At 40.3% G+C, this 20,952-nt stretch overlaps 1 protein-coding gene and 1 long non-coding RNA gene across 5 annotated transcripts in view; one reads left to right on the top strand and one right to left on the bottom strand.

Moving 5' to 3' along the window:
* Nucleotides 1-20,952, top strand: part of PTPRM (protein tyrosine phosphatase receptor type M) — a 415,073-nt gene that overhangs the window by 193,015 nt on the left and 201,106 nt on the right. The gene's annotated exons all lie outside the window — the stretch shown is intronic.
* LOC309539332 lies at nt 8,105-11,267 on the bottom strand. Its single transcript, XR_014222826.1, has 3 exons — nt 11,085-11,267; nt 8,924-9,979; nt 8,105-8,590 (listed from the first exon to the last, which is right to left on the bottom strand). It is a non-coding gene; the product is annotated as an uncharacterized lncRNA (long non-coding RNA).

Raw genomic sequence — 20,952 nt, 5'->3', positions numbered from 1 at the left:
TGTTAGTTACAATATAATGTTTTTTTCAAGCCTAATTTCCCTTGGGGAGAGACCCTCTGGGTTCCACGGAAGGCCTCTGAGGATACATGTGCACCTGTGAGCATCACATTGGTGATCACTGGCCTAGTGCAGGGTGAATAAAGAACTCTGTACTTTCACTGACTTGTAGACGACTCAGGGGTTATTCTCTCACTGTTCAATAAGCATTGGAGGACAGATAGAATCAGACTGCAAAGTGAGAGACCAACATCCACAATTTATCCATGGTCTTGATTTTTCATATTATGTGTATTCTTCACAAATGCTGTTACCAGGCAAAAAAATAACAGCATAAATAATAATTTGAAGGCACTGATGAGGTGTTTCAGGATGGTTTTTTTAAAAACCTGTAAGCTTTAGTCTCTTTTTCGGTCTCCTTAACTTGAACAAATTTGGCAAGAGACTTTTAACAGGTATCCATCTAGCTTCATTGAAAATACATTAATACAAATGCTAGGTATTCAAGATCATACAGATATTTTCCCCCCTTCTTACATTCCCAAGCGGGTTGACAGTTGTGACAGAATTGAGAAAACAGGGAATCCACTGCAGAGTTGACATTCTCATCAAGGACTTATCCAGGGAAGAAATGATTCTATATCCAGTTAATGTGATATATTGACTCAGCGTACATTAATTTGCCATAAATCCAGGCAAAAGCAATCTCATTTAAAGAAGGGCACTGACTCATTTAGGGTTTCATAAAAATATCAAAACAGACGAAGATGTATTTGGGAAGACAAATTCAGGGGGGAAAGAATGTTACCACAGTTTAGGCTATTTGAGAATAACCACTGAAAGTTGTTATTTTGGGGGTGGGCAGAGGAGGCTCCATAAAAACCAGTGATAGGTACCTTTGGTACCTTGGCAGATAGGCAGTATATAAATGGGGGGGGGGGGAATACATGCTTATGTTCTGAATTTCATCATGCTGTTTTGTGGGTAATCTCTCCCCCCACATTCTTCTCCACCTGTCATCTGGTTTAAGCTACAGGCAGACACATACCATATTTTTCCGTGTACAAGACTAGGGTTTTCCCCTTAAAAATGTCAAAAATTAGGGGGCGTCTCATACTCTGGGCCATCTCCCCCCCATTTTCTTAAGTCTGAGTCCCCCAAAATAGGGGGTGTCTTACACATGGGGGCATCTTATAGATGGAAAAATACGGTAATTTAATTAATGAATTTTGCACAGAAGTTTAATTAAAATTTGTGCTCGTGGACATCAGTGACCTGTAAGGGACAAAAAAAAAACACAAAGTGAAAGCTGGCATAGTGTTTATATACACAGCAATCTGAATGAAGTCTGGAACAAAAAAATGGATGAATGGTAGAATGCTAACTCATCGGTGCTGCTCCACAAAAGAGGTAATTAAGAGTTTTAAATATGAGGGTGGGGGATTCCGATTGGGGGTGGGGGATTTCAATAGTACCACTAGAATTATTGAGGGGTCTTTGGGTATCTGTGTTCGGGGTTTTCCGCAGCCATTGTACCCTGAGTTTGCTGGCTTTTTGTGCCATTTTTTTTAAACCTGTCAGTACTTGTTCACAGAATTATACTAGCTACTCAAAGATCATGTAGTGAACAGGGTGACAAAACAGGGCAACATAGTAAGTCTAGTCTGGTTACATCATAAGATCATTGATAGCGAATGAAGCCCTTTCATTGCCCTCATTCTGAGGAGGGAGAAAACATATTTCTATTGCACAGGCATCTAGGCTGTTATTTCTTTACTTGTTTCCCTGGCAGTTCCATTATCCACCTGCATTGCATAACAAGACTTTCACCACCATCTACTTGCATATATTTGTATATCATTTAAAAATAGTTTTGAATATAAGATATTTGTTTATTTCAATTTATGAATCATTTCCCATAAAGTATCTTGAAACAATTTCACAATAAAACACCAGCAAGTAAAATAATAACACAGTGACATACATAAAAAACAGTATCTGAAGATTCAAGTTTCTGTTCTTTTTCTTTGGTACAGCAACTCAATATCTTGTGGCAGGACATCTTGGGGATTAAAAAATAGCTGTCTATTTTGATAATAACACACTGTTTTCAAACTCATGTGAAAGACTGAGGCTTAACTGTTTTTTAAGATTGAAAAATTCTGGATAGTTTACTTGTATTCTCTGTAGAACCCCAAACAGAATTTCACTGATGTTATTGTTACATGAGAGGATATTGATGTACCTCCAGAGTGTACAATACATCATTATATAACTGGCAATACTTGTTTTAAAGCAGTTCACAAGCAGGATATAAAGACACCACATCCATGGTTTGGAATGACATGATAGAAACTAGTCTGCTGTGGAATAATGCTTGTCACAAACCCATCGGACAAAATTCAGGACATTGTATTTCTCCCTCAGGTGCCATGAAGCCCAAGTCAATAGTTTGTTAAGCTTTAAAAGTTTGCTTTTCTTTGATGGAACCACATTGATGATCTGCCTTTGCTTAAAACTTGCTTTTTGGTTGAAAATGAAGCTTTAAAAATAGCCCAAGGGATTCACTCCCTTTTGAGCAACAAACACAAAATGGCTGCTTGAATGTGGTGTATTAGGATTTCATTGCCTCCGCTGTGCAGGCTTATAAAGGTACTGTAACCAAACTGTACTGACATATATATCCCGTATAACTTTAAATGACTAGCAGTTTTCCTTACAGCAGTGCAAATATAGTCACATTCTCTGTGTGTGCATGCACACCCATGCAATTACATGTATGTGCATGCACACACACATTTAAAACATAATAATAAAATAAATAGTCCAGTTTCACATTGAGCCTACATTTTCAAACCACTCTTTTTATAAAACCATCTATAGCAACTAACTTAAAGGGCATGAGTCCCAGGAGTCTCTTAACTTTTAGAGCCTGTTAACAGAGAACGCTGTGTGTTAACCCTAAATGCATATAAACAAGAGGGGGGAAAGTCACTTTAGATGAACTCTAAAATTTCAATGCAAGTATAATACAAGCTCTGTGAGATGATAATGCATTGCGGTTACTAATGCTGCCAAGAGCACCTTTATAACCTTGCAGGAAAATGCAGTATTTTGGTACTCTGCTGGAATATTTTTGCAGCAACATCTAGTACTCTGAGTTGACTTCAAGGTTTTCTAAAGGAAATGTGTCCTTTATGGCCCCTTTGAAGAATTACTTACAGAGCAATCCTAACTCTGACAGGGGAGCAATGGGACAGAGCAAAGCGGTGGAGCTTTTGTAACTTTGTACCCCAGTGTGGCCCTGATATCATTGAGAAGACCAGGGAAGGTAGTGACCGTTCCAGAGCCACCATTGCAGCCAAAACCCTGCTGCTCACACTGGCCAGAGTGGAAGGCGGAAAGATGGTTCAATCAGTATTTTTCACAGGCATAGCAGAGAAGCCAGAAGTGTTCCTATCTCCAGGAGTTGGCCCGATATCAGATTCAGCGGATCCTTAGGTGCCCTGTTTTAGGGCCCACTGCTGGTGGCAGCATGGCCTCTGCTCTGCTTTCCATAACAGCAGTCATGGCATCTGCATGAATGAGAATGTCGCTTTACTCTACCCTTGGTAATGGGAACCAGGGATAAAGACTGTGGCTTTATCCCCGTAATCCCACTTCCTAGGGAGTAGCCTAGCTGAACACTCTGGATCTTCTTAAAGGGTAAGCATGCATATGATTGGGTTGTTTTGCTGCAAGTGGAACAGATCTGTAAAATACACAAGCACTGCTTGCAGTCATCTATTATTTGAATATCCAGTGAGAGTGACAGGATGCAAAAAGTTTTTGACTGCATAATGAGATTCCAGTTTTGCTGCTCTTTTAACAGCCAGTATCAGATCGTCCTCCTACATACAATGGAAATTGCAGAGTATTTGGTATTTACAATAGGAAGTCTGTAGTTCAGCCTCATTCAATATAAAATAGATGTGTAAGAAATCAGTAAACAGGTGCTGACACACTGTAAGGAAATTAAGACCTGACAAAGTCAGGTGAGGATGTGTCAGATTGTTAAATTTAAACGGCTGAAAAGACTGAACTTTTAGTGAGTAGAGGCTGTTTATGGAAGACAGAGCAAAAAACAAAATCCCTCTCTCTTTCTCTCTCTGTGTTTCTCTCTGGATTTTAGTCACTTGCCACACAATATTTTTTCAACATTTTTGCAGATTTCAGGTCTTGATATATTCTTCCATTTTAGTCAGATGAGATCCATTGAAATTAATGAACAGGATAACTTAGATTAATTAATTTCAATAGGGCTACTCTTGGTAATACTTAGTTGGATTATTTCCAGAATTATTCGTTACGTAATTTTTTATAGAATTGTAGAGTTGGAAGGGACAAGGGTCATTTAGTTCAACCCCCTGCAATGCAGTAATATTTTTGCCCAATGTGGGGCTCAAACCCACGACCCTGATATTAAGAGTCTCGTGCTCCACTGACTGAATGATCCCAGTGGTATGTTGCATCTTGCTGCATTTTCAGCAGAAGTACATTATGATAGAATGATTCATGCCAAGACTTCAAGCTGTATCAGAGCTGTCTTGGAGCATTTGGATTCGGTTAATATACATACTGTTTTCAGGTAGTTCTTGTTGTGACATCATTATCCCTAGAACTCAAGTGGAAGATATGAGTGTTTGGTGTTTGTATTGTAACAGCATTAAATTTTAGTCCTGGATTTTCTACTTACAAACAAATAACTAGTTAAGTACCTTGTGTCTCAGATTTTTCTTTTATTCCCTCGACCTGATAATTATTCTTCTCTGTTCCTTTGTTTTGCAGAATTGCTCTAGTTAGCATTTACAGTGGCTACATTTGCTGCCTTCTTAGTCATGACAGTATAGTTAACACTTTATGGACTTCAGAACAGTTAAACATTTCAAGCAGCCATGTTGGTCCTTTAGGTGGTGGTAGAGAATCCAAATAACTGTAATGGCCTTCATTTTAGGACCCACTAAAAATCACAAAGGAATGAGCAAACTTCAAAGCAGCCCTTCAGCACAAAAGTTTTTACCCATTTTTGTGTATTTCTCCTAATACATGAATTTTGTATGTAATTTTGCCTAGTGTACACATTTTTGCAAGCAATTTCCCCATATGAATTTTTATACATTATTTTCACTAATCATTCCATTTATGTGGACAGTTTTGCCTAACATCCATGTTCTTTTATATAATTTGGGTTGCAGAATTGCATTGCAAAGTTTAGAGAGGTGTGAATTTCAAAGACTAGTTTCATTTTGGTTTGCCTATTGGTTCAGGAAGTGCAAATTAAGTAGGTTTGCATTAAAATACGAACAGAACAATTTTTTTCCTATCCCTGCGTATGGATACATACGGCTATAGCTATCCACTGTTAAATGCAGTGTAGAACTCTGCATTAAAGTTGAAGAACAGCTATTTGCAGACAGATTCCTTGTTTTCAGCTTTTCCATCTAGACTAAATTGGGAAATGTTTTTATACTGATACTAGTCTGTATATATTGCCTAAGTATATTTTTGCCCTAGGTAAACATAAAGTTTTCTCTGATATTATTCACCCTTTATGTGGCATTGCAGTAATGTAATACCATGAATCCAGAGAAAAATTGTCAATTACAGATATTCACTCCCATGCTCTGGTAGCCAACCAGTGACTGAGAGAAAAAAGCTTTGCTCATCTATGTCCTTCGCATTTCATTTCCAAGAGTGGAGTTTCATCTGTAGAACTCATTCTGATAAGCTCACTGAACTGCAGAAATTGTCTCCTCTCAGTAAATCCGCATTTACACATGTTGTTTAGTGCATCCACCACTGACTAAATCATAGTATGAAAAGGGCATAAAATTTGTACACGACAGCCTACAGAGTGTGTATAGTTCCTGACCCCAATCACTGCCTTAGCAAAATGGCCTACCCCTGATAGATAGGGATGTTGTAGTCATAATGAAAAATTGTTGCTCAGAGGCTTTCTAGCTATTTCCTCACCGCCTCCCCCATTTCATTGTGTGCCTTGGGGGAAGGAGATTAAATACATTTCTCAAACCATTGGATAGGGTGTGTTAAATGAAGTTGTTTTGTTGCTTGCATTACTCTCAGGGTTTGTAAACATGGAAATATAACAAAAAATAAAGGTCTCCCATGTATAGGGTTACTTTTTGAAAAATGTCACCTTCTTTGATCCCAGAGGTAATTAGTATTTCCATTTTAAAAATGGACAGATTATAATATTTGACCCTTTGTATACATAAATGATCCACATAGCTCTGCTGCAATCCATACACTATTTATTCCTATTAAATTCATGTTAACATCACATTATTTAATATGAAACAAATCAATAAACAAAACTAATGTAAATCTGTATATCTAACATCTGCTTGCATTACTTGTTTGAGAAACCTGGATAGCTTTCTTAACTTGTGATGGACTCTGTGTTTATGCCCAAGAACCACTTGTGGTATCTGTAGCCCTGTTCATATGTGAAGAGAGTCCATGCTATGGCTGGGGATAGGGCTATGCTGCTAACCATGCCTTTGGTACATTGCTGACAGCTTGGATCTGCTCCTGATATCTGCATGTTGAGCAGATGTTGAAAGGGGTTTGTGTTTTGCCTCTTTTTAACACTGGGTTGAATTGGGTGTTATTCTCCCCTGGATCGTTGGCCCTGGGGGTATTTGGGAGCAAAGTGTGCCTTTGGGAGCAAAGTTCTGCCTTCCGTGCCACCAGGCAACATGTGTAAAAATCCAGTGCATGTATGCAGTTAATATCCCATATGAAATACACATTTGAATGTGCACTGACATCAGAGCTGGGACAGTCGTCCCAAGTGGGGTGGCAGGCTGGAGGAACTCTTGTTCTCCATGATGCATGGGTGAGTTATCTGGATAAGATGCAGATCTACCAATAAGCGCAAGTGTGTTGTGAGGCTGAGACACTAGGTTGAATCAAGACTTTGCCTCCCCTGAAAGAAAGGGCTCTTTTAGCCTATGTAAAGCATCTGATTCAGCTGAGGAATTCTGGTGGTGGGATGGTAGAAGAGAATTTTTGTTGTTGATTTCCCCCTACTTCTTATGTTCTCGAAACTTCTGCTCTCAATAGTTGGGGAACCCTCCGAAATAGCCTGGGAGATGGCATGAAGATTGCAGTGGGAGAAGGAAATGGGCAAAACTTCCTTCTCACTTAATCCCCTAAGTGAAATTCCACTCTGAACATACTAATAACAGCAGTAGGAAACCCTGGATACTACCCCCTACACTTGGGAAAATACTCTTGGTTGAGACTGGTTCAGCTGCTTCCAGGAAAACAAAAACATGTTTGTTTCCCTTGAAATCCATCTAGGTGCAGTAACAAAGATAAAGCTTAACATTCTTTTCCCCAGGCTAGAATTTATAACGTGTTTCTTTTAATCTTGGCTACCAAAGTAGGTATCGTTCAAGAAAATTTTATCTCCTTATTGGAAAAGGAGAAGGCAATATTCTTGGCATTCAGCATCGTCCTAGTTTTATTCTACTTGGCACCCAGCAAGAATGATTAGTTCAGGATACCAGCACATATGAGCTTGATTAACCAAAGAATTCAGATACTGCCTGGCAAAAATGTGTGTCTGTTGTTAATACATCTAATTTTTCTACTTGGCTGCCCTCCCTGAAGGTTTCTTGTAACCTTGGATTTTATTTAAACCTCTAAAAAGTGTTCAAGCTTCAAAGAGCATCATGTCAGCTGACAAATACAAATTAGAGAACTTTTAGTTACTTATGGCACAGCCCTTCCTAATACACCCATCTGAAATGAGTTGAAGACATTTTGTATTAATTATTTGCTTGCAGCTCCCCCCATACCAAGTAAAACAGCAGTTGACATGCCTTTTCATTGTATGAGAAGAGCTCAGTTTGATAACAAAAATATTACATTCAGTAAATGCAGTAAGTGTGAAGTATTTTTCCATTCATGTTCTTGTCAAAAGAAAACTGCCCTGAGATATTTCCTAATAGAGAAGAAACTTTTATTTATACTTTTAGTTTATTTTTGTTGCAAAAGATTTTACATACCTCAAAGAACCTCTAAAGTGGAGGTTCGTTTCTATGCCCTAGCCTCGGGATCAGAGTTTGTTGCAGATTTAGTTGCAGATCAGCATTTGGTTTTCTCAGCTGCTGTAAGCAATCTGAGTGTGCAGTGCCAATATCCAGTGCCTCTGATGTGGTTGCTGGAACTTCTTGCATACTGGACTCAGAAGGCTGCTAAACAATTTTCTGGGGATTTCAAGCTTTGAGCCCATTCGTCTGCCACATCCTTCCACTTCTGTAAAAAACTGAGTTATGGTTGCCAGGACTTCGCCATCTGGCTTCCCCAATTTTCCCACCTTGGTGGTCATTTTTGAGTTCTTGTTAGGGAGAGTGTAGATAACTTCCTGACCAGAAAAAGGGCATTGAAATGTGTGGTAAATGGTTGCTCATGGTGCAGGAGAGACTTACAAAATTTTTGGTGATCCGATAAGGTCTGCGAAGGCTAATAGGGTAAACAATGCCGTGAGGTCAGAGCAATCAGATCAAGCCTCCATTTGGATCCACTTATGTCACTTCCTTGCAAGAAGATCAAACCTATCCATTCTGAAGGAAATCAGCCCTGAGTGCTCACTGGAAGGACAGATCGTGAAGTTGAGGCTCCAATACTTTGGCCACCTCATGAGAAGAGAAGACTCCCTGGAAAAGACCCTGATGTTGGGAAAGATGGAGGGCACAAGGAGAAGGGGACGACAGAGGACAAGATGGTTGGACAGTGTTCTCGAAGCTACCAGCATGAGTTTGACCAAGCTGCGGGAGGCAGTGGAAGACAGGAGTGCCTGGCGTGCTCTGGTCCATGGGGTCAAGAAGAGTCGGACACGACTAAATGACTAAACAACAACATGTCACTTCCTGCACTCAACTCCAAAACTCCGGATAACTTCACTCAGTGATTTCATGTGATTTTTAAAAAGGATGTGTTAAAAGCATCCTCAGAATGAAGGGGCATTGGCACCACTGACTTATCTGATGGAAGTGCTTCTGGAGCAGGCTCTGCCTGCCCTTCCCCTTTTATTTCAGAGTCCTCTCCCTCATTCCCTGAAGAAAGGGAATATTACTCCATGACACATGGGCATATTTCGCAGAAACTGAAACTACCCACAGACATTGCATTACAACCCACTTTATCGTTCAGACGTAATTTCAGCAGTGTGAGGGAACTCGTGATTGCAAAGTAGAAGCACTAAAAGTACCGTACTAAGCTTCTTCCTAGTTTATCCTATGGATTTTGAGTAGCCTTTTCATATCCACAATATATTTTTTTTTGGGGGGGGGGGAGTTATTGCACACTTCAAATGATAACTAATTATGTGCTATTAGCATTTGTTTTGTTTAAACAATGTCCTGTACATTGTTTTGTTTAAACAGTGACCTGATTTCTGTCACCAGATTTGTAATGGAATTTATAGCCTTTTTCTTTTTAAAACCATTTGTCAGAGATAGTTCCTCTGAAAGGTATGTGTTGTTTGTGTAGCTATGTTGCTTTCAGTTCTGTTTATAAGCCTCTCTGAGGAACCAGTGTTGCATTTTAAACCAGCCAAGTGAGTCGACTGGATTTACCAGTGTACGTGTGTGGAAGGTTTGAAGAGATTCCTTGCATTTATCCCCTCTTAACCTGTGATAGATTTGATATATTCTCAATTGCCATTCAAAAAATAACTAGTATTTAATTGCAGGTGCTGGTAATTGCCGAGAATACTAAAGTTTCTATTGATGTTGTTTGGTTTCCAATGCATGAATGAAGAATCACAATTGCCTTTCCAGTATGATAGCATCAGGAGATTTTAGCAGGTAGCAGTTAGGAAATGTTATGTTGTTCTGTTTCTCTCTGCTTTGTCACAAAGCACTAAACCTCTCTCCCTTCAGGCAAAAGCAGCATCTGTTCTTCTGGCCTACTTATGAAGAAGAAATGAAACTTTTATTGACATCACATCCTTATTTTTAAAGGTGGTTCAGAAAATAACCCCACAATGGATTGCTGGGTTTTCAAATGAAATCCCTCTCAGTAGTAGTGGCAAACTACTGTTGGGAACTTAAAAAAAAAAGTAAGGAAAATGCTTTTTCTCCTGCTCTACACTGAATCTCTGAAGTGGAAAATAAAGTTTCACCATGTCCCAGGGGGAGGTAGGCCGCTGCCTGAAAACCAATATAAAATTTGCTCCATAACAGGACATTGATTAAGGGCTGTTACTTTATATACTCATACCCAGTTCAGGAACAGGTCTAAAGAGGGTCTAATATCACAATGTCTGGAAGATTAAAATAATACATTCACATATGCTTCCAAGTTTGGGTGTGTAGCTTTTCATGCAGTAAGGAGAATGATAGAGGAAGAATGTGCAAACTCAAGGCCTTCTCTTAGTCTTTACTGGGGAGAATCCGGGGGGGGGGGGGGAATGTAACATCTGAGTATGCCCTAAAAAATGCCAGGAACCTTCCCAATATGTAAATAATACTGGTGGGGGAAAATATAATACATAAGTGGTGCAAATAGTCACATTTTCCTCCATCTGGATGAAAATATACAATTTTATAATGTTTACAAATGGTAGCAGGGTAGGATTTTTAGGGGCAGATGGGTCCATCAACCCCGGAAGGTAGCACATGTGGAAGAAGGAAAACTCTGATCCAAAACCTCCACTGTCTTGCAGCTATACTCATTTGTGAGAAAGGTTTCAGGAGTAAATCCCTAGGAAAAATCAGTACGCACTGCCTTGTGGGACATCTTCAGGAGAAGAAAAGGCTTAGGAGTATACCGTACAGAAATCTGTAGACGCTTAGATGGCATCTTGTATGCCTCCTTCCAGCAGCTCCTGCAACCAAGCTGGTGCTAAACACATTGTTCTGCTTTCCTTTGGACCACATCTGTGAGGATGAGATGTCTTGTTATTTGGTCGGTCCAGGACCTCCATACATGCTGCCCGGGCTTGCTTCTGGGGACATGACGTTAGTGCAGTTCACATAGCAAAAACAATATGGGAGGCAGCAGTTATAAGTTACCAGGCTCTGTAGCCACAGCAGGCGCTGTGATTCTCCAGAAGTTTGACTTTACCCCCCAAAGGCACACTCTCTTGAGACAGACGGATGTCCACAACAAGAATTTTAGACACATTGAAAATCTCAAGTGTTATAATCACTTCCCAGAGGAAACTGTCACAAGGCATGTTTCCATTGTTGCACTCACCATTGTCAAGCAAATGTGGATTACAGATGTAAAATACCAAGACGTTCTGAAAGAATTTGAAGGAAGGGGGACCCTCTTTCCTGTTCATTTTCAGGAATAGAAATAGCTGTTTAAATTTCAGAAAATTGTGTGCTTGTTTAAAAATAAGAAATACTTGGTCTTGCTTGTTGTGGTAGTTAGGGTCTTCTGTAGGTAGAAGGAGGATGCCACATTTGCCAGCAAATCAAGTTAACTTCTCCATTAAGTAGAAAGCCATTGCATGTATAGTCAGAGACATTCTCCATTCTCCATAATTGGCTTAAGTAAGAAAAGTAAGAATCACAAAAGTAAGTATGAAGCAGATTCATGTAATAAAAATCCACTCAAATATTAGCAATACAGTGGTGCCCCGCAAGACGAACGCCTCGCAAGACGGAAAACCCGCTAGACGAAAGGGTTTTCCGTTTTGGAGGCGCTTCGCAAAACGAATTTCCCTATGGGCTTCCTTCGCAAGACGAAAGCCCATAGGGAAATATCCGGGACAGCGGGAAAGCGCAGCGCGTCTTCCCCACTGTCCTTGGACCTCCTCCGAAGGCTGGCGGTGGGGCAGAAAGCCCTTCTCCCCGCGCCAGCCTTCGGAAGGCTCCTCCGAAGTCTGGCAGTGGGGCGGAAAGCCCTTCTCCCCGCGCCAGCCTTCGGAAGGCTCCTCCGAAGGCTGGCGGTGGGGAGAAAAGCCCTTCTCCCCGAGCCAGCCTTTGGAAGGCTCCTCCGAAGGCTGGCGGTGGGGAGAAAAGCCCTTCTCCCCGCGCCAGCCTTCGGAAGGCTGCTCCGAAGGCTGGCGGTGGGGCGGAAAGCCCTTCTCCCCGCGCCAGCCTTCGGAAGGCTGCTCCGAAGGCTGGCGGTGGGGCGAAAAGCCCTTCTCCCCGCGCCAGCCTTCGGAAGGCTGCTCCGAATGCTGGCGGTGGGGCGGAAAGCCCTTCTCCCCGCGCCAGCCTTCGGAAGGCTGCTCCGAAGGCTGGCGGTGGGGCGAAAAGCCCCTCTCCCCGCGCCAGCCTTCGGATGGCTGTCCTGAAGACTTGCGGTGGGAGGAGGGTTTTCCTTCCCACCGCCAACATTCAGAATGCTGTTCTGAATGTTGGCGGTGGGGAGGAAAAACCCTCCTCCCACCGCAAGCCCCGGGAACAGAGGAGAAGCGCTGCGCCCCTTCCCCTCTGTTCCCGTACCTGTCCTGAAGGCTTGCGGTGGGGAGAAAAGCCCTTCTCCGCACCGCCAACCTGGCAAGCGGTTTCCATAGGAACGCATTAATTGATTTTCAATGCATTCCTATGGGAAACCGTGCTTCGCAAGACGAAAAACTCGCAAGAAGAAAAAACTTGCGGAACGAATTAATTTTGTCTTGCGAAGCACCACTGTATACCTAACATTGTGTATAGTGGCGATATACAACATGTTTCAACAGGTTTTAGTCTTGCAGCACTGCAGGCAGAATCAGTATGTACACAGGATGTCTGTTTGAGGCTCTGTAAAGCAGACATTACTTGTGGTTTCCTTTGCCTTATTTGTAATTAACATTCACTTGTTGAATCGCAGGACTGCCCTAACTAGGGCAGGTCCCCAGGTTGCACATGCTGGCTTGCCCTGCCCCTGATATCCTTACATTCAGTGCACATGTCTGTAGTAAGGAAACCTTTGGCCATGCAGCTAAGGCATCCATGCCGTTTGGAACCTTGGGACATACTGCTGCCTAGACTAACAAGTCTGATAGTGGGGAACCATTTTTTTCCCTGGCAAATTTGTGTCCAGGCAGAATTAGGCCCTGAACATCCTCATTTTACATATTAATACGGTTAATTGCAAAAGTAAGTTACATTTTTAAAAGATCTGGAGAAACATGAAGCATTAGCCCATAAGCCACTCATTTCTTGAGTGTTTTCTCTTGTAGCACTCTGAGTAAGCTGTTTAAACACCTCGTTTGTATTTCTATGCAGTATTCAGCTACTGAAAAAAGCTGCAGCTCATGAAATGTGCTTTATTTATAACTGTCAGTCATGCACTGGAAACAATGTGAATTTGTTCCGCTTTAATTTTTATCAAAGCTAATTAAATTCTAATAAGTTTATGTCAGAATCTGGCATTCTGAAAACAAGAATGACATTCCTTTCTTACCCTTATACCAATTATATATATGTCATTGTAGTGTAGTAGGAAAAGAAAGTGATAATGAATCCTCAGTTAAGGAATGAAATGCCTTTTTGGCCTTAAACTAATGAATGTCCTTGTCATTTTGACATGTGAGTTATTAGAGTCTCACATTCTCTTGGGATCTTTTATCTTCACATAGTTAGCATTGATTGATTGATTGATTGATTGATTGATTGATTGATTTCTAGTCTGCCCTTTATTATATGATCACAGGGCAGGTTGTAATACAATAAAACAGTAAAACAATGCTGCAATAAAATCAGTTCAACAGAATTTGCCGTTGAAAATACTGCATCTTAAAACACTGATAGAGCAACAAAATTCCTAATAAACTAAAAGAACCCAGGTGAGTTTTCACCTGGTACCCAAATGACATAAGTGTTGATTATTCCAGTCATGCTTCTAAAGTGAGGTCCCCCCAAATTATAATTAATAGAATTAGAATATCTCAGTTTCCTCCTCCCTTCCAATCCCTTTTGTGTTGTGTCTTTTAGACTGCAAGCCTAAGGAAACTTGTTTTTTTTACTGATCTGTGAGGCAGTCTGGGATCTGGCCAAAAGGTGTGTGGGGAAATTAATTTACCGTCATTACTGGCATGCTGTAATCTATTATACAACATACAGTATGCATAGGCTTGCCATACGTCAGGAGGATTCCTGACACGTCCTGGTTTCAGGTATAAAAATGGCATCGGGGGGGGGGGGGATTTTGCCGAATCAGCAAAATGTCAGGGGAAACCCGGGTGTATGGCAACATGATGGAAAAAGCAGCGGAAACAGTTCAAAAAGATTAAAATCACTATTTTGGGGAGGAGTTTTCCTGAAAAAAGCACAACAATTTTTCTTTTTCTTTTTGCGCTCTTTCTTCAGAAAACTCAGTACAATTAACACGGGATTCAGAGTGATTCTACTACTAAGATCTCAAACTCTTAACTGGTGTTACCCATTTGCTTCATTTGAGATTACAAACAAACTAAGGTTTACAAACACTGACGTCTAAATTCACATTCACACAAAAAGGCATATTGAATTTAATGAAACTTATTGCTGGGTAAATGTGCAGAAAACTTAAGTTAAAGCTAAGTTGAATATTCCCATCTGCTTCCGTAGGCTCTTTTGTCTCCTATGAAAGTAGGGGAGATTTTTAGGTTAGGCAAATTCCAGCAATTCTGAGGGATGCGATCTTACATGGAAAGACAATATTGTTGTTTTTTTAAATCACACACAGACAGACACGCCCTTTGCCACAACATCAAGCAGTGATTTGTCTGCTTCAGTATAATCATATACAGTGGTATCTCGGGTTACATACGCTTCAGGTTACACACTCCACTAAGCCAGAAATAGTGCTTCAGGTTAAGAACTTTGCTTCAAGATAAGAACAGAAATCAGGCTCCAGCGGCGCGGCGGCAGCAGGAGGCCCCATTAGCTAAAGTGGTGCTTCAGGTTAAGAACAGTTTCAGGTTAAGTATGGACCTCCGGAATGAATTAAGTACTTAACCCGAGGTACCACTGTAATTGAAAGGGTTTACGAGGGGCATCTAGTCTACCCCCCAGCAATGCAGGAATCTTTTGCCCAACATGGGGCTCAAACCCACAATCCTGAGATTAAGAGTCTCATGCTCTGCCAACTGAGATGTCCCAGCTCTGTAGTCCAGAGACATTCCTGGGAAAGCAGCCCCCGCCATGTACACAATGCTACATTATGATGTAATGCTGTTTCCATGGAGATTCTGAGGGCGGGGGATCACTGCCCCCATTGGCCAAGTTCTTTGAAGGAAAGTGTTTTTAAGTAAGAACAACAATGACAAAAACAACAACAATTCTAGTGAATTGTTCAAGATGTTCATACTAGCAACTGTGGAGCAGATTACTATACACTTAATATAGCTATGGCAGTAGTGTTTGGTATCAATTTTCAATAGAAAAAGCAACCCGTCATCAAACCCATAATCTCTTAATTTTGTTTACTAAGTTTGGATTTTTAATCCAATTTTTAAAGTGTCCAGTTTGTGGAAGGAAAATTTTCACATCATTGAATTCCTATAATTTACAAAGTGTGTCTCTTGCTTTAGTTTATGCTGACAATGACAAACCTACTGTTATGTACTGAGTTGAATAGGATCCAAACTGCAGCAGTCTGATTGGTCCTAGAACAATAGGATCCAAATTGCAGCAGTCTGATTGGTCCTAGAACAATAGGATCCAAATTGCAGCAGTCTGATTGGTCCTAGAACAATAGGGTTCAGAATGCAGCAGTCTGATTGGTCCTAGAACAATGCAGCAGTATGATTGGTTGGCAGGAACCACCCAATCATGCTCCAGATATAAGTGAATCCACAACCTGATTGGCTTACAGTAGAATTCCAGAATTAGCCAATCATGTGCAGCCCATTGTGTAAATAATGTATATAAAGCAGATACTTTGAGGGGACTTTCATTCATTCCTCCTCACCACTATGAACTGAATAAAGAGCATGTAATCACTTTGCGACTCTGAGTATATTTCACCTACTTTACCTATCTTCAAGTTTCTTCTATGTCTCCAATTATTTTGCATGATAATGCAATCTCAGTGGCCTTTTGAGCTGGACCTTTTGTTAGGAACATTACAATAGGTTATGTTTACCCTACCACCTATATTCAAACCAAATGAGATCTCACAATCTGTTTCAAAGAGAAGAAATGAATGAGATGAATTTTAACAGGGAGAAATGTAAAGTATTGCACTTGGGCAAAAAAAATGAGAGGCACAAATACAAGATGGGTGACACCTGGCTTGAGAGCAGTACATGTGAAAAGGATCTAGGAGTCTTGGTTGACCACAAACTTGACATGAGCCAACAGTGTGACACGGCAGCTAAAAAAGCCAATGCAATTCTGGGCTGCATCAATAGGAGTATAGCATCTAGATCAAGGGAAGTAATAGTGCCACTGTATTCTGCTCTGGTCAGACCACACCTGGAGTACTGTGTCCAGTTCTGGGCACCACAATTCAAGAAGGACACTGACAAACTGGAACTTGTCCAGAGGAGGGCAACCAAAATGGTCAAAGGCCTGGAAACGATGCCTTATGAGGAACGGCTAAGGGAGCTGGGCATGTTTAGCCTGGAGAAGAGGAGGTTAAGGGGTGATATGATAGCCATGTTCAAATATATAAAAGGATGTCACATAGAGGAGGGAGAAAGGTTGTTTTCTGCTGCTCCAGAGAAGCGGACACGGAGCAATGGATCCAAACTACAAGAAAGAAGATTCCACCTAAACATTAGGAAGAACTTCCTGACAGTAAGAGCTGTTCGACAGTGGAATTTGCTGCCAAGGAGTGTGGTGGAGTCTCCTACTTTGGAGGTCTTTAAGCAGAGGCTTGACAACCATATGTCAGGAGTGCTCTGATGGTGTTTCCTGCTTGGCAGGGGGTTGGACTCGATGGCCCTTGTGGTCTCTTCCAACTCTATGATTCTATGATTCTATGATTCTATGAAAATGGAAAATACAGCATTCTTTTCTATATTGAGGACTACAGTATTAAAAACAGTAGAGAAACGAAGAACTTTGAAATAAACTCATTTGAAGACTGAATCTTTCTAAAATATTTATCTATTCTCCCATTAATTTGCTGTGCATTTTACTCTTTACATTCTGAAGTCACTGGCCTCATGGACATTGGACACTTGATGTCCCTCATTTTACTTAGCATAGTGATGGGGCTTCCTAGGGAAAGTTGCCAGTGAGGGGGAGAGGGAGAGATTTCCTCCAAAATAGCCTTAGAACGACATTATGTTACTATGCAGTATCATTTAGTGAGGAATTCTGGGGAAGAAATAATCATCACCCGCCACCAACACTTCCCTGCTATAACTTTTTTGTTACCCTCTTTCAAATGGAGTGGCAAACATACCCACAATCAATAAGCTGCTCTGGGGATTCTCCTGAACCCCCAGGTCAGTTTTGCCAGGTGCGGAGGGGCGAGTGGAGAAGAGCCAAGCTGTGGAAGTCCTTGCACAGTACTTCCATTGGAAGAGCTGGTTAGGTGAATCCTGCCCTATAAGTAAAAATAGCTGTGCTATTTTTTCACATGAAATTATGCTTTTGACTGAATTAATGTCACTGTAGGATGTTCCACTCATATCTTGTTAGCTGAAAGATAATTTTAAAAAGCATGGGTCTTTACTAATGCACACAGTGCTTTTTGAAGAATATTTGGATTCTGCTGGGCAAATTTACAGAATTTTTCTCCTTGTGAGAGCTAAGTAATCATATGTTTAAAAAAGAATGGGGCGTTATAATCTTGTATCACAGTAGAAATCATCAGTATGAAAAATTAAGCAGGCTTAATGTACATTAAGTGCAAGCCAGCAAGTGAAAATATGTGTAAAAATATAAAATTAATGTATAAAATATAATGAAAGCATTCTTATACAGTATTTGAATTTTTAAAGCCACTCATCTTTTTCTTCTTCTATCAGTACAAGATGAACAGTGTGCAAAAAGTGTAAAGTACTTTAAAATGCAGTTGTTGGTATAGCTTTTTAATTTGGTTATTTTATTTAAAGAATGCATGTAGGGAAAATGTAGAAATGTGCTTTCTCCTTTCAACACGTTGAGAGGATTGAATCATTCTTTGTGTGAGAGAGAAAAGCTTTGTGTTGTGAATTTTCTGAGTTCAGTCTCTGTGTTTTCAACCTGTTCATTCTTCTCGTCTTCCACACTCCCTGACATCTCCCCAATGGCTCTTTTTCCTTTGTGGTTTTTATTGTTTCCTTTGTAAGGTTTTGAATGGAGTTGTATATTATAAATGTGTGAAGTCACTTAGGAAAATAGGAAGCTTCTTTATACTGAGTTGGTCTGTTGATCCACCTAGCTCAGTATTGTCTCTAGGGTTTCAGTGAGGGGATATTCCTGACCCTACCTGGAAATTCCAGGGGTGGAGCCCTGGGACCTTCTGCATGCAAATCTGAACCATTGAGGCACAATTGTTCCTTAAATTTGGAGTGGAGGATGTTGCAAGTGGGATACAAATTCAGTAGTGCTTGTGCTATTTAGCCACTTCAATTCCCACCTCCTTTTCTTAATATCAACATAATGTAATTAAAATGCTGCCAAAGGTGCTTTAGAAAATGCAGTAAAATGACGCGAACTTCTTCATTGCAGGTTTTTAAGCAGAGGCTGGATGGCCATCTGTCATGGATGCTCTAACTGAGATTAAACAGGAACAGTGAAGATTTAGCTATACTATCTCTAGATGTGGAAAAAGCTTTTGATAAGGTCCACAAACAATACATGGAAAAAGTACTACAAAAATTTGGTTTTTCCATTAGGCTTTATAAAATGGATAAACATATTATATTGCTCCCCTACATCTAGAGTTAAGACAAACGGCATAATGTCTGTACCTTTCATATTATCCAGAGGTCTACTTTCGCCTTTCCTTTTTGATGTCTTTTTGGAACCTTTGGCGTGTACTTTTAGATAGCGTAAGGAAATATTTGCTGTAATTCATAACTCACTTGAATACAAATTGGTAATGTTTGCAGATGATATTCTTCTGTTTATCATGAAACCTCACAGTACTGTTCCAATATTAATGCAAAATATAGGTGTTTTTGGCAATATCTCTGGATATACTATAAACTGGCCCAAGATGGAGTTGATGTTAATAGGAAATAACTTTTTGGTTCAATCGTTTAAACAATACCAATTTCGTATTTGCATAGACAACATAAATATCTAGGCATATTAATACCACAAGACTTATCTAAATTTGCGTCATTAAACATCAACAAAATACATCATGAGGTATCAATGGATATCGACAGATGTGAGTCATTGAACCTGACCCTGTGGGGAAAAGTCAGTGCTCTTAAAATGAACATAATACCTAGACTAGTTTATATCTTAAGAGATATAATTCACATACCGAGCAAATAATTTCACAAAATTAAATCTTTGTTTAGAAGATGCCTTTGGGGCTCTTCAGTTTCAAGAATATCTATGCAAAAAATGTGGGGTGCCTCAGGGTTCTGTCCTCTCCCCCATGCTTTTCAACATCTACATGCAGCCACTGGGAGAGATCATCAGGGAGTTTGGGCTGGGTGTTCATCAATATGCGGATGATACCCAGCTCTACCTCTCTTTCAAATCAGAACCAGTGAAGGCGGTGAAGGTCTTGTGTGAGTGTCTGGAGGCGGTTGGAGGATAGATGGCGGCTAACAGATTGAGGTTGAATCCTGACAAGACAGAAGTACTGTTTTGGGGGGACAGGAGGCGGGCAGGTGTGGAGGACTCCCTGGTCCTGAATGGGGTAACTGTGCACCTGAAGGATCAGGTGTTTGATGCATTACTGTATTTTAATATTTTGTTGGAAACTGCCCAGAGTGGCTGGGGAAGCCCAGCCAGATGGGTGGGATATAAATAAATTATTATTATTATTATTATTATTATTATTATTATTATACAAATGAAGGAGGATTTGGGATCCCAGAATTGTATCACTAAGCATATTTACTGTCAGGTATACAATTCTGGGGAGACACAACTGAAAACAACTGTCCAAATTGGGCTACTTTGGAGTATTCCTATATAGCACATTTAGAAATATGGGCGGCACTTGGATCTAAATACATTAATACTCAAGATGCTATTGAAACAATAACATCAGTTTGAACAATATGGCACCACATGTCCCCAAAATTATAAATTTGACCTTTTCTCCCACTACAAAATGACTTTTTGGGGAAACTGATCTTTAAAAATCTGAAAAGAAATGGTCGTATGGAAGAGGTGGGTAAATGTGGGTGTATAAACGTTAGACCAGCTGATAAACGAGGATGAATTGTATACCTATTCTGTCTTAAGAAACAAATGGTGCAATAGATTAAGTTGTGGTGAAGTACAATAATAACTTTGTAAAGTAAAAAAGAAAGAAAGAACTCCCTTGAAATGTGGTGGACTCTCCTTCCTTGGAGTTTTTTAAACAGAGGCTGGATGGCCATCTCATGGATGCTTCAGTTGAGATTCCTGCATTGCAGGGGGTTGGACTAGATGACCCTTGGGTTACTTTCCAGCTCTGCAATTGTACAGTTCTATGATTTTGCATTTCTATAGCTAATTTCTGTACTTAGATTTATTGATGTGACAGGAGGGTGCCTCAGATTCTAAAATTGCAAGGTTTGTGCCACAGATTTATATCACATCACTTACAATTTCCTTGTTTGTTTCTGTGAGTTTATTTCATTTGAAATAGATTCATTTCAGATTGAATTTGTAGCAGAAGTCTTGCGATGTCTTGAAAGCAGCTTGAACGAAGATAACAATTATTTGTTGATTTAAAAGCATTTTAATAGATGACAATTTTTTCTGTCTCTTGAGTATTGTAAATTTTTGAACTTGGGTGTGCTTATTTTTCCATACCCCCAAATACATCTATTTAACCAAAAATACCTAACGCTTCTCCTCTAGAGGCTGGGAGGAACACTTCCAGTTAGAACTCTTCTCATCATAACAA

This window comes from Podarcis vaucheri (genome assembly GCF_965113315.1).
Source record: "Podarcis vaucheri genome assembly, chromosome: 8".
Taxonomy (NCBI): Eukaryota; Metazoa; Chordata; class Lepidosauria; order Squamata; family Lacertidae; genus Podarcis; species Podarcis vaucheri.
Note: the sequence above shows the minus strand (reverse complement) of the source record. Positions and strands in the feature narration are given on the sequence as shown.